The 12,931-nt window shown below is 37.2% G+C and overlaps 1 protein-coding gene across 2 annotated transcripts in view; it reads right to left on the reverse strand.

The window, feature by feature from the left end:
- robo1 (roundabout, axon guidance receptor, homolog 1 (Drosophila)) overlaps positions 1–12,931 on the reverse strand; it is a 502,926-nt gene that overhangs the window by 439,360 nt on the left and 50,635 nt on the right. The window lies entirely within an intron of this gene.

Genomic DNA, 12,931 nt, shown 5'->3' on the forward strand with positions numbered 1-12,931 from the left:
GATACTTACTTGCTCCTTTAGTTTTCCTTTTAGGTACATACATTTATTATTTTAGACATGTCTCTCATAAATCACCCAGTTGCTAATGCCTACTAAGTGCCAAGGGACACTGTTTTCCAACTCACCCCATGGCAGAACTCATTGTTTTAACAGTTATTACAATGGCTCTAGGCTGTTCTGTTTGTGGCTTTCTTCTCTCATGTCCTCATAGTTGCCTTAATATAGAACTAGACAAGTTGGATGTTGGTCCATATTGGGATGCAGTGTAGAACAATAGTTTCTCTTCCCCTCACACAGAATATATGATTTCTCATACTGGTGGCTCCAAATGAAGATTGCTCTCACTCTTTCTGTTATGGATATCCCCAGGCTTTACCCCAGGTGTCTGCAATTCTGCTCCTGAAGAGCTGCAGTCCCGCAAGCTTTATAGGCAGTTTTAAAAGGTCAGTGAATAAAAATCTTGATATCATATGAACTCCTTCTATTTAGTCAACTGATTGATCCAATTAAGTCATTAAGTCATGGTGTGGCTGGAATGAAAACCAGAAGACATGGTAGCTCTACTGGACCAGAATTGCAGATCCCTGGTGTACCTGAAAACTACAGTACCTGCATGTTTAGAGAGTATCCTGTGAGAGTCTATGTGATGAATAAAACCAAAGCTTTTAGATGTGACTGTAGCACTTAGCCTGATTGTTCCTTGTAGACAGGAACTCAAGAGACACCATTAATCTTTAGACATGACATCTAGTGCTGATATGTTTAACTACAGCCAAAAATGAGGTTCGCTGGAGGTCTGATTGCACCTGAATCACCTATTGTTGCAATTTTTGTCATGGATGTCTGAAGGGACGAACCATGGAATGACAGGAGAGCAGAAAAAGACCCTATGTGAAGCGGCGGAACGGGGAGTACTGAAAGTGCTCAGCAGTGCAAGAGTTCAGGAAATTTCGTATAGAAACTTATGCCCTCAGGCCACGGACACAGCGGTGACTTGGTGCTAGGTGGGTCTCGGGACATCCGAAAGTCAATGCTGAGCGAAGGGAAATGAGTGATCCGGAAATATATAGCTCCAGACAGAGAGACACCAGAAGGACAGCAAAGCACAGGAAACTAGGGACAGGACAGAGTAAGAGCGCCCTCATGGGTGGCTCCTGACGCCCATACAAATAAGTGAGCTGGACAGCACAAGGGGGGAGGAAAAACCTCATTTAACTGAAAGGAAACCTCCGGGAGTCCACGGCTGAGAGCTGCCCCCTCCTCCAGGGTAGAAACCTTTATTGGGTAGAGGAAGGGGGGTCAAGTAGAGCTCCAGAGGCTTAAAACAAAAAATACAAGTACACAAGCACAAACCACAAAAATAAACCTGGGAGACCAGGGTGACGAACTACAAAAAAACAGATAGGAACCAAAAGTTCCATGACACAGAGGTTAGGGGGACCAGAGAGAAGGGGAAACCAGGAAGTGAAAAATCAAAACACCAAGCAAAAACAAAAACCCGGGAAAAATACCACAGACTGGGCAAAACATGTTCAACATTCTATCACTGATATGGTAACAGACAACCCGAGGAAAGCCAGGCACTAGACCCCCTCACAGGCATGGATGTCAAGAGTGATATCCAGCAATGAGAATAGAGGAACGGAAAAAGGCTTACCATTCTATCACTGATATCGGAATGAACAACCTGAGGAGAGCCAGGCACAAAGCCCGCTCACAGGCACGGATGTCTAGAGTGATATCCAGCAATAAGAATAGTAAAGCAGAAAAAAGATCAACATCCTATCACTGATATTGGAGTGATCAACCCGAGGAAAGCCAGGCACGAGTCCCGCTCACAGGCACGGATGACCAGAGTGATATCCAGCAATAAGGATGGGAGAGCCAGCTCAACATTCAATTATGAATGCCGGGAGAGACAACCCGAGGAAACCCAGGTTTTTGTAAGCGGATGTCGGGACGCCATACCACTGAATGACCCGCTCACAGGCATGGAAGTCAGGAGTAGCATCCCGCAATTAGAATAGAAGAATTAAAAAAGCTGCAGAAAGTCAAAATCGCCGCTCGCAGGGTCGGAGATGGCTCAGCATTCTGTCATGGATGTCAGAAGGGATGAACCGTGGAATGGCAGGAGAGCGGAAGAAGACCCAATGCGAAGCGGCGGAACGGGGAATTGGCCCGGGCTCAGCAGTCCAGGAGTTCAGGAATTGGCGTGTAGAAACCTATGCCCTCAGGACACGGACGGAGCAGCCTGGTGCTAGGTGGGTCTCAGGATATCCGAACATCAATGCTGAGCCAAGGGAAATGAGTGACCCGGAAATATAGAGCCCCAGATGGAGAGACACCGGAAGGACAGCAAAGCACAGGAAACTAGGGACATGACAGAGTAGGAGCGCCCTCTGGCTGGAGAAGGTGTGACAATTATCTGCTGAAATTGTTCTTATAAAAATTAGTATAACTAGGTTAGATTTGTGTAATTTTCATATGCCTTAATCAGATATTTTTTATCTTCAAAACCTGCACAATTAGTCCACTTTCCCCTTTACAAACTACTATTTTCTCTACATTATTAACTTTTGTTATAGAATAACTAGAAGTCTCTCTGTTTGATTGTAGTTAGGATTGTAGTAATAAGCATTATATCATTTACATATTTACTATATATAGGAACAAGTAATAGGCTTATTCCATGCTGAAAAGAGAAGAAAGAAAACACAAAGTTTCACACCTGAAGAAGGCTCCACGGCCAAAATGTGTTTTCTTTCTTTTCTTTTCAGCATGGAATAAACTTATTACTTTTCCTTTGCAGCCTATGCATGCTGGCACAGCTACCCACCTATACTATACTGTATAATGTCAAAATATTCACTTATGACATACACAATGCAATGCAAGGGCCTGCTGCAGTATTTCATGTAAGTAAAGCTAATGTAGATGTAGAAAACTACTGTAAAATATACAGATCAATAAAAAGTGTTTAGATCAATAGCTGTCACACCTTACATTTTACATTCTAAACCTTGTACATAATTTATATATATTGCTAAAAAGTGTTTTGACTGCTTTTACCACTGAAACTGTGGTTTACCTGAAGAATTTCCTCAACGGAAGATCCAATGGATGTTTGAAATGACCAATGTCACCCTTTTGCAAAATATAAATTACCAGTTGGTCTGCTGATCATCAATCTGTGAAGCAACCTTCCCTTTCTCTTTAGTTATTTATATTTATAGCAGTCTCTCTTCTGTCTCAGCTTTGTTTTCATATCATCAGCTGTGTATGGAGTTCCAGGTTTACTCTATCTACCTTTGTGATGTCAGCACAAAGCACACCTGCCACACTGCATAATCAAGCACATTTTACAACTTTGTATTAATCATTTGTTATAGTATAAATGCTTCTCTATTCCACTTTTCAGTTGCAGATGAGTAATAATGTGTACAGAATTAGAATACATGTGGTTTAGTTATTTCTACACTACATGTAGAATATGTAGTGTGTGGGCTTTTGTGAAAAAAGGTAATAGATCATTTTCCTTTTTTAAATGTTTCTATCAAAATTATGGTCAAAATATATATTGTGTACATGTTTCCTGAACGTAGGACTTGCAGTCTTGTATTTTTGAGATCCTTTTATTATGTTTCCTGATATTCTACATTCTCTTTAAACTGCTCATAGACCTCTTGATTTAAGAAATAGAGAAAAAGCATCAGAGGAGCATTTCGAAATGTTTCCCCTGGTTCAAAAACACATTCAACTTGATGCCAAACAAAAGCTTACCAGTCCCACCAAGCCCAAAAACCCTCAGACCATAATGCTATCAGCACCCACGCTGATATCTTGGACAATAATATCAAGAGAATAAGTCACATGAGTTTTCTCCCTGTTTAGTAGACTCTTTAAATGTGTCAAGAAACATCTCACACTTCATGAGAATTGTAATTGAATGGTAAAAACAGCTTTTAAAGCCTTCACATCACAAATACACTGCTGTGCAAAAGTCGTAGACTCAATCTGGAGTCACAATATACTGTATATGTTAAGAGCATCAACAATTTACTTAAACCCTGTACAAGTATTATAAAATAATAATGCATATACAGTAATAACTGTATTAACCCATGTTACAGGCTTCTTTCTTGCTTTGTAACTCTTAAATCTACAGTACTTTTATATTGGAATCTTTTGTTTTATCTGAAATAGCCATGTCTTATATTCACATTGTGCTCACATTATCAGATTGTTATGACTGTTTTTTTCAATGACTACACCCCTCAAAGGGCATGTACCCTGTATCTAAATGTATTCCACCTGTTAAATCATTTTTGTCTGGGAGGCTATGTTTGTAAAGAAAAGCTCCATTCTTAACCCCTACTCCTTCTGTTAATTTCCTGTTTTGGGGACTGGAATAAGCTGTATCATATTCAACTATTCATATCATACCTCATGGATGGTATTCCCCCAGTGGGTCTTATCAGTAATTAGAGTAGATGGAAGGCATATAAAATCTGAATTATATTTTGCTTACAATTAAAATATTCCTAGTAGCATTTTTAATTAATGGGATTCCAAATTAACACCTATATTATAAAATGTCAGAGTGTCTTTATGTAAAATCCAAATATATTAGTTTATTCCAATGTGTGTACAAGCCTAACTACTTCACTATAGGAACATATTGTATTATGATTTTCTTATATAGCATATAGCAAAAAGTAAAAATCTGTTTTTACATAGTAGAAAATGTATACAAATATATTCATTATAACAAAATATGTCCTAAAGTTAACATTTAAAATGCATTTTATTAACATATGTAAAGCTGTTTTGGTTTCCCCTTTAAAAATATATACCCCTATTGATTCAGAATTATGCAAAAGGTTAAGTTTGCAGCAGCATCTTATTGTGCTGCTCTGTCCATGTGTGTCAGCCTGGTACAGAGAGCCCTCCTTTTAAATAGCATATTTTGTTGTGTGTGTGCTTGTAGGAGTGACCTCAAATGACAGACATCTGCATCTTCCTTAATCACTAAGAACTGTAATGATAATCATTACGAAAATCAATGGCAGATTGCACAGCACTAACCAAAGGGTAGAGTAATGTTGGTCAATACAAAATAATCACTTGAATTAAAGACTGAAGGAATGCAAAATTGCTCTTTATGCAATGTAAAGAGTTCTAAAATGTAACACTATAGTAATTCTATTACAAATACAATATATTTATATTGTATTGCATTTATTTAGATATTATATTTTTCCAATGGCACAGAAGCATCACAATTAATATTGCTGCCTTACAGTTTTTGATGTTGGGTTTGATTCCACTCAGGGGTTCCTTTTGTGTGGAGTTTGCATGTTTTTGTCTCTGCCTGCATTGTTTTTTCTGCTCTGGTTTACCCCCACTATCCAATGACATGTTCAGTAGGTTAAATGTTGCCTCTAAATAGCTCCTGTGTACGAGGGACAGTGTACATATGGTAGACTGGTATCTTCTCCAGGGCACAGTCGAATCTTAAGCCCTGTGTCAGCCCAAAAAACCCTATAAATACTGTACATAAGGCTTTCCTCTGTTCCGTTTGTCTTTTCATCCCTTCTCTATCAAATTTCTACTTTTGCAGCAATTCCTTTTTCATTTCTCACTCAGCCACATCATCCTGTGGCCAGGGTGGTTGAGACAAATTTACAATGACTTAACATTCGCTAAATATTTTCCAATAATTTTATTTTGAGCTGTTGTTATTTCTCATGAATTAAAAAAAAAAAAACATGTTCTCCAAGATATTTTGCTTTATATGATACATAAAAAGACTCAAAGCAGTTATAGCATAGGCTATAATATTAGACAGGTTCCCTTCTGTGTGTTTTAAACATGTTAGAAAGATTGTAGATATTGGTGTTCATGGTGTCTCCCTCTTACTGTTAAACAGTGAAACAGGCACTGAATGGAGCTTTGTGTCTACTGTCTTAGAAAGCACAGCACACAGCCATGAATCTTCTTAAGGATAAACTGCTGTGATTAGTATATCAATATTAGTCAATTGCATCTGTGGAACTTAGTCTAGATTGTTAGACTGTGTAAATCCCTTTCTATAGAACGACCCATGTGTAGTATTTCTACATCGGGAACGAACTGGTCTTCCCGTCTAAATAATGTGACTTGCTTGGACCCAGGACTAACTAGCCGGTCTTCAGAGAGCCCACTGCCAGCACCCCACAGCAGAAATCGCTCCCTCCTTCTCCCCCACCTCACGCTGAACCAGGACTGCCTGGCACCGGGCCAGAGGACGTCGATTGGATGCAGCAACAGCCTGTCGCTGTTCCTTTGTGTCCATGGGAGATCTGAATCCACACAGATTGGATGAGTATTCAACATTCTGCATTACAGCTCGAGAATTCAATTGTTACCTCAACCCCAGTTTATATCAATTTAACTCCTATGATTGACGTACTTGCTTTTGAGTACCTAGTGTAGAAGTTGTAATCAAAGCTCATTAATGAAACGGTATAAATGAATGGTATACTGAATGTATGTCTCTCTTGGTTTGTAAACTCTTCGTTATTGAATATATACATTTTGTATTCTGCTAACCCTCACTATAAGATCTGTTATGTTTATATGCACATTTTATATATTAATAAATGTATTCTCATGCATTAGTATCTGTGTGTGTACGTTGCCGAGATATTCCGCAATGTCGGTTTTCTAATAGCCATCAAAGAATAATTTTGTGACTTACTGCTACAATAAATAATTGTCCCAGTAAATGCACAAAACCCCTACAACAGGCTGACTAGAATTACCAGACACTCACGGCTGTTTGTGTAAAAAAAATAACTCTTGATCACAATTTTAAATGGATTTTCCCATAGTCTGTGCTTTCTGGTATTTGTTTTACTATTGATTCTGAAAAAATGCACTATGCTGATTTTGTCATTTTGACTTCCTGAAGTCTTCTATCTTATCTTCTATCTTACCTGTCAGTGTCGCACATTCCTTTGAGCCTGAGAATGTGCTATACCGAGTCACTCGTCATCTGAACTGATTTTAGAGGAATATCCTTTCTTGTGAACAAAATTGCACACAATATTCTAAATAAAGTCTTACTAGTGCATTGCACAATTAACATAAAATTCAATTTTTACAGCTTCTACACTGTTTGGTAAACCTTCTACTTTGGAAGACTGTCTGTGAATTGTGCAAGTTTACCAAGGTATACCAGAATTTAGATCATGATAAAAATTGCAAAGAACAAAAGTCCTAATACAGAACCCTGTGGTACTCCACAAATTACCTCACCAAAGATAAAGCTTAGTTTCCCTCAGAAATGCTATAATAAACTACTAGAGTCTGTTATTATCATGGATAAAAAAAACAGAACATGGCACAGCTAAGGATTACTATATGAATGGAAACTAAAATAGTGCAACTTCAAATAAGAAGTGGATGCAATGTACTCAGTGGTTCCAAAACGGTGTAAAAATACTTTTTACAGACAGTGGTTGTTCAGAAATCTGGATCTTAAAAGCTTAAAGAGCACAATTTTTGTAAAAGTACCAAACAACTTTGTAAAAAATGTCCAACTCAGCAGCTGTCATGTAATATATATATATATATTTAATAACTGTGTGCAAAGTTCTCTAACTGAAAATATCAGGCAGAAAATGTGTGTCAATATCTTAATTATGGTCAGTAAATGCAGTAGTCACGGATGTCGGAAAGGACGAACCGTGGACTGACAGGAGAGCGAAAAGATCCTATGCTTAGTGGCGAGACGGGGGTTAGCCCGGGATCAGATGTTCAGGGAATGCCGTATAGAAACCTATGCCCTCACGTAGCGGACGTGGGGCGACCTGGTGCTAGGCGGGTCTCGGGACATCCGAACGTTAATGCTGAGTGAAAGCAGAATGAAAGACCAGGAAATATATAGCCCCAGAGAGAGAGAAACACCGGAAGGACAGCAGAGAACTGGAAATGAGAGACAGGACAGAGAAGGACAGCAGTAGAATGAAACACAAAGCAATTTGCACAAAGATGCTTAAGTCTGCCTTTCTGGTATACATGTAATTTACAACCAATCAGAAGGATTTCACACTAGTGACAGGTTTGTTCATGCTTAACCCATAACTGGTCTGGTCACAATGGAATGTATGTCTATAGATCTGCTTAAATAGTTGAGGGAATTAACTTAAAGTTTTCCTAAAAAGTTTGTATTATATCTTGTTAATCATGTATCTTTTATCTTGTATTGTTTTTTCACTATATAAAAGAGCACTGTACCCTGTATCTAAATGTATTCCACCTGTTAAATCATTTTTGTCTGGGAGGCTATGTTTGTAAAGAAAAGCTCCATTCTTAACCCCTACTCCTTCTGTTGGTAAAAATGTTGGTTTTTAAGTCTTGTGCCACAAGCAAGACTTCCATATGCATACTGTATGAAATAAAGATGACTTTCAACACACAAACGCTCAGCTGATACCGTTTTTTCTGGCACAACATAGGTTTCTCTAATCTTATCCAGAGCCTTCAGTAAACACTTTAGCATTTTAGAAATGTCATAAAGGGTTGATGCAAATTCCTTCTGTGCCACAACTATCAGAAATGTTACTGAGCAATGGAAGGTTGATATATTTAAGAATAATAAATCAATTTAGATTTTTTCACTAAGATTTTGTATGCAATAGAAAATATACTTTTAAAGTGTTTATTCCAAAGGCAATCTGTCTAAGGCTTGCCCTCTGTTTGCTGTACGTCCTCGGTAAGGTGAAGAGAAGAGATTCAATTTTCAAAGATAATTGTGTCAGATAACTCCTTCATCCCCTTTCAGTGGCAATCTGATAAATACCTAATTACCAGCCTAGCAATTTCTGCAGCATGCTGCTGAGCTGGTGAGAATGCTGTAGGGGGATGGCAGTGTCTACAGAAGCCATCAAAAGCTCTGGGCCCAGTTGGATAAGTGAATTACTTCATTTATTTTGATAACAAAATGCACATGAATACAAGCATGGATGAAAATAAGAATAAAAGTGAGATTAATATACACAAAATCAATGCTTAACAACAACCTGGAAAATAACAGGCCATTTTCACATGTAGCATCTCTTCTGAAGACACTGATGACCTTTAAAAACACATTTGTCATTTAAATCTGGTTGGAAAGATCATTTTATTGCTTTCCCAACAATCATGCTGGTGTAGTCTGTGGGGATTAAGGCCTGCCATATTTTTTACAAGCCTGGGTACAGTAAATGTTGGGTGCAGGTTGCTACAAAATTTAATTATTATATTGTCATACTTGATCATAGTAAAAACTTGTTTCATGTGCCAAATTAAAGCAATTTCATCCAGTGTAACAACTTTAAGTCTTTCTGCATAATATTCAATCATTCATAATTGCTTTCTTGCCCAGTTGCTTGTGCCTAGCTCTATTGTGGCTGTAGAATTAATACGGTTTCTCTTGCTTCAAGGCTATTTTCCACTTCTTTAACTGAAATCTAAAGAATTCACAGTCAAAGAAAATGCACCATATTCTACAAAGTTGAACATGGATCAGCACAGAAAGGTGTAATGAACAAACTACTGTACAGTAGCAAAAAAAACCTCTGTATTAAAAATGTTTCTTAAAAAAATAAATAGAAAAAATGAAATTAAAATAATACCTGTACACTGAAACTCATGTGATGAAATCTATTATTTAGATCTGTTCCAAACCTTTATTTAGCAATATGTATGCTTCTTAACAATATGGCTAGACACACCTACTGTACATTCACAACATTATAGACATTATAAACTTTATTCCTGAGAAAAGGCCATTTATCTCATATCACTGTTCTCTTTTAACTTTCATGCCAGCAGTGCTAAGGTTCTGAGGCACATTTAGAAAAAATAAGGTTTCATGTGATAGAAAACACAAAGGCTTCCACTCCCTTTTCAATAACCAACAAAATATCTCCTCTCGCCTCTGATGCTTTTATCATACAAATGGTGGAGAGTGAATAATTTCCCCACACGTTTGGTGTAGAAGAGGAAAAAGCCTTTTTTGTGTTCATCTGTCCCTGTGAGTATTGTGCTGGCTAAAAGAATGGGTTAGCATGCAATTAGCATTGGCAGGCCATTCAAGAAAATCTTTCTGTCAACACACAATAGAGACTAGGCTGATAGTGAGCTTCAGTATTCATTATTAGCCCTCTTCTCTACTGCTGTCCTTCACCCAGCTGAGGCGAGTTCAAAATCTAATGTTGCTTTGAAAAAGCCCACCTGCCATCAAGGGAGAAGGAGCAGTGGATTGTCTGATGAAGTCCAAAACTGAACACTCATGGAGCTGGTCACATTCCTATTAGTCCCCTTTGAAGTATTTTACATGCCCACTTCTAGATTATCTGTTAGGTGTGATGTTTCCAGGTCCAGCTCACAAAGCACTCTCATACCCATGCTCATTTCGCACACTTTACTGAGTTAAGAGACACATCAGTATAACATCCTGATTTTGCACCAAATTAAATAACACACCAAAGTCAATGAGTACCACTCCATCTTAAATGATAAAAATCCACTATGAGCTGCCAAACACCTTAAATTGGTGAAAATTATACTTATATGAGAACACGTTCTTAACATAATTATATTTACATCTATATATACTGTAATATAGATTATTTTCAACATTATAGAATACCACTTCTCAGAAATTATCTTCTTTTATCAGGACAGTTTTAGACTAATGTTTTAATTTGTAAAAACAATTGATTTTTTTTAACATGAATAAATCCCCTTGGTGTCATATTTATTGTATTCTTACTGATAAACTTCATTAACAGTGGTGAAGATAACCAATATTCATGCTTTGCTCAAGGCCTAAGCCTTTCTGTTCTGTTTTAAAGGAGAGCTCCAAATTAAACTGCAGGTGTGAATCAGATTTAGAAAATAATGTTACAGCATTCATTATTCAAATTTAAATTAAATGACAGCAAAGCCGTGGGCTTGTATAAATATCATGCATTACAGAAGAAAACAATAGCATAGGGAGTATGCCTAATATGGATAGTTACATTTAAAACTTACTGTACATCTGTCATAGCTTTAAAATGCCCTATACTTATTTACACCTCCCTGTAGATTTGCACAGACATTGTAAATACTGTATATCTGTATCTAAATACAGAAGTTATTTCTTAAAGCAAGCAGGCTGACATCAAGTATAGGAGGTATACGAATGTTCAATAAACAGAATGATTTGTTGGATACAGCTCAGCAGTGTAGCTAATGTTTTGCCTTGTGCTGTATAACCATTAAATAAACAATTGTATAGGCTTAGGGTTAGGAATGGTCATTATGACCACATAATGTGCAGACACAAGCAGTAAGGGCTAATCTGTTCCTTTGGGTGGAATTCAACGTGCTGATAAGCAGACAAGTGAGAGTTTTAAATTTCTGCAACAAAAAATCTCATGATATTTAGAAATTCTTGATAGTATTTTATGTTAACACATTTACAGATATTCCTCTGTGATAAAAATGGTACTGTAGATTTGGTACTGTAGCATGCTGTTCTCATTCTACTACTGTACTGTATAAGCAGTTCATTAGAATAAAAACCTCAATGTAAGCATGCAAATTGATAAGTAAAATAAATGGATAAACTGCCCTTTCTCTGTGAAACATGTATCCCATATAGATTCTTTATACTAATAAATCTGTAATCAGTAATATCCAGGATTTCTTGGATTATGGGTAAACTACTATATGGAGTTTCCAATTTTCTGATTAATGATAATGCATTTTGCAGATTAGCGGATATTACTCAACAAAGTCTTCACCCAACACTGTCTATGTCTAGGTTATAAACAGGAGGAGCTTACTATGTGTGGCACATGAATACGTATTTCTTTAACTGTTTAAAGGTTTGATGGTCCACATAAAAAACAATCTGATTAAACTAATTGGTAAAGTACTGTATATACTGTACTATGTACCTAAATTTCCGAGAAAGAACACCTTTCATGGGTATGGTGTCTTTTTAAAAGTATGCTGTTTCTATGAAAAATCTATAAAAACTTGTTTCATATCAAAAGGCTGAAACATCTAAATAGATTTCTGATTTTGTAGAGCATAAACTAAAAACAACCACAGTTATTTTACCCCTATTAGGTAACTTTGATCAATTGAGTGCTCTTAAATTAATTTGTGTATTTTAATTTGTGTATTTTTAGATGTTTCTGCCACCCTCAATCAGCACCATGAAACATAGCTGATTAATCATAGCTTATTAATATTCTTTTTTTTACTTTGGAAAGAACACCTTTCCAAGTTAAAGCATGAGTTAAGAGCAAGAGTTTGAATGAATTGTGATTATGACTATTAATTATCTAGTTGTCCAATCACATCTCTTACAAGTCTCACAAGTGTTCATGAAAGTGCATACTGTATATAAAGTCAAAGTTATCAGCCACAGACAGTAACTCTACCTTTCTTAGGGATCATCAAGCATGTATACTGTAGCTTTGACCAGTACCAGAGATATATTATGTAGTTTAGAATGAACCTTTTTAGGTTTGAGTATTTGTTAACTTTGACTTTGTATATGCAAAAAGGTGGAATTGAAGGCTTAAGACAATTTTAATTCACTAGGAAAGACAAACCCAAGATTAAAGCATCATGAAGGGATTATGGAGCAAAATTTTGTCTTAAACCGCTTGGCTGAGGGCCGACCTCTCAGCCTTAGGAGGAGGACAGGACAGTCACATCTCGTATCTTCTCTTGTAAACGTCCTGGCATTCCCAAGCGTACTAGATTGTACACACGCGCACCCAGGTACTAATTATCCAACCACGTCTCTCTCTTTCAATATTTAAACACTCCTCACGGGCTTACCTACACTCACTATTGAGAAGTCTTCCACACCTTTCTCTTGTGTGTACTATACTATTCC

Source organism: Lepisosteus oculatus, chromosome 5 (assembly GCF_040954835.1).
Source record: "Lepisosteus oculatus isolate fLepOcu1 chromosome 5, fLepOcu1.hap2, whole genome shotgun sequence".
NCBI lineage: Eukaryota > Metazoa > Chordata > Actinopteri > Semionotiformes > Lepisosteidae > Lepisosteus > Lepisosteus oculatus.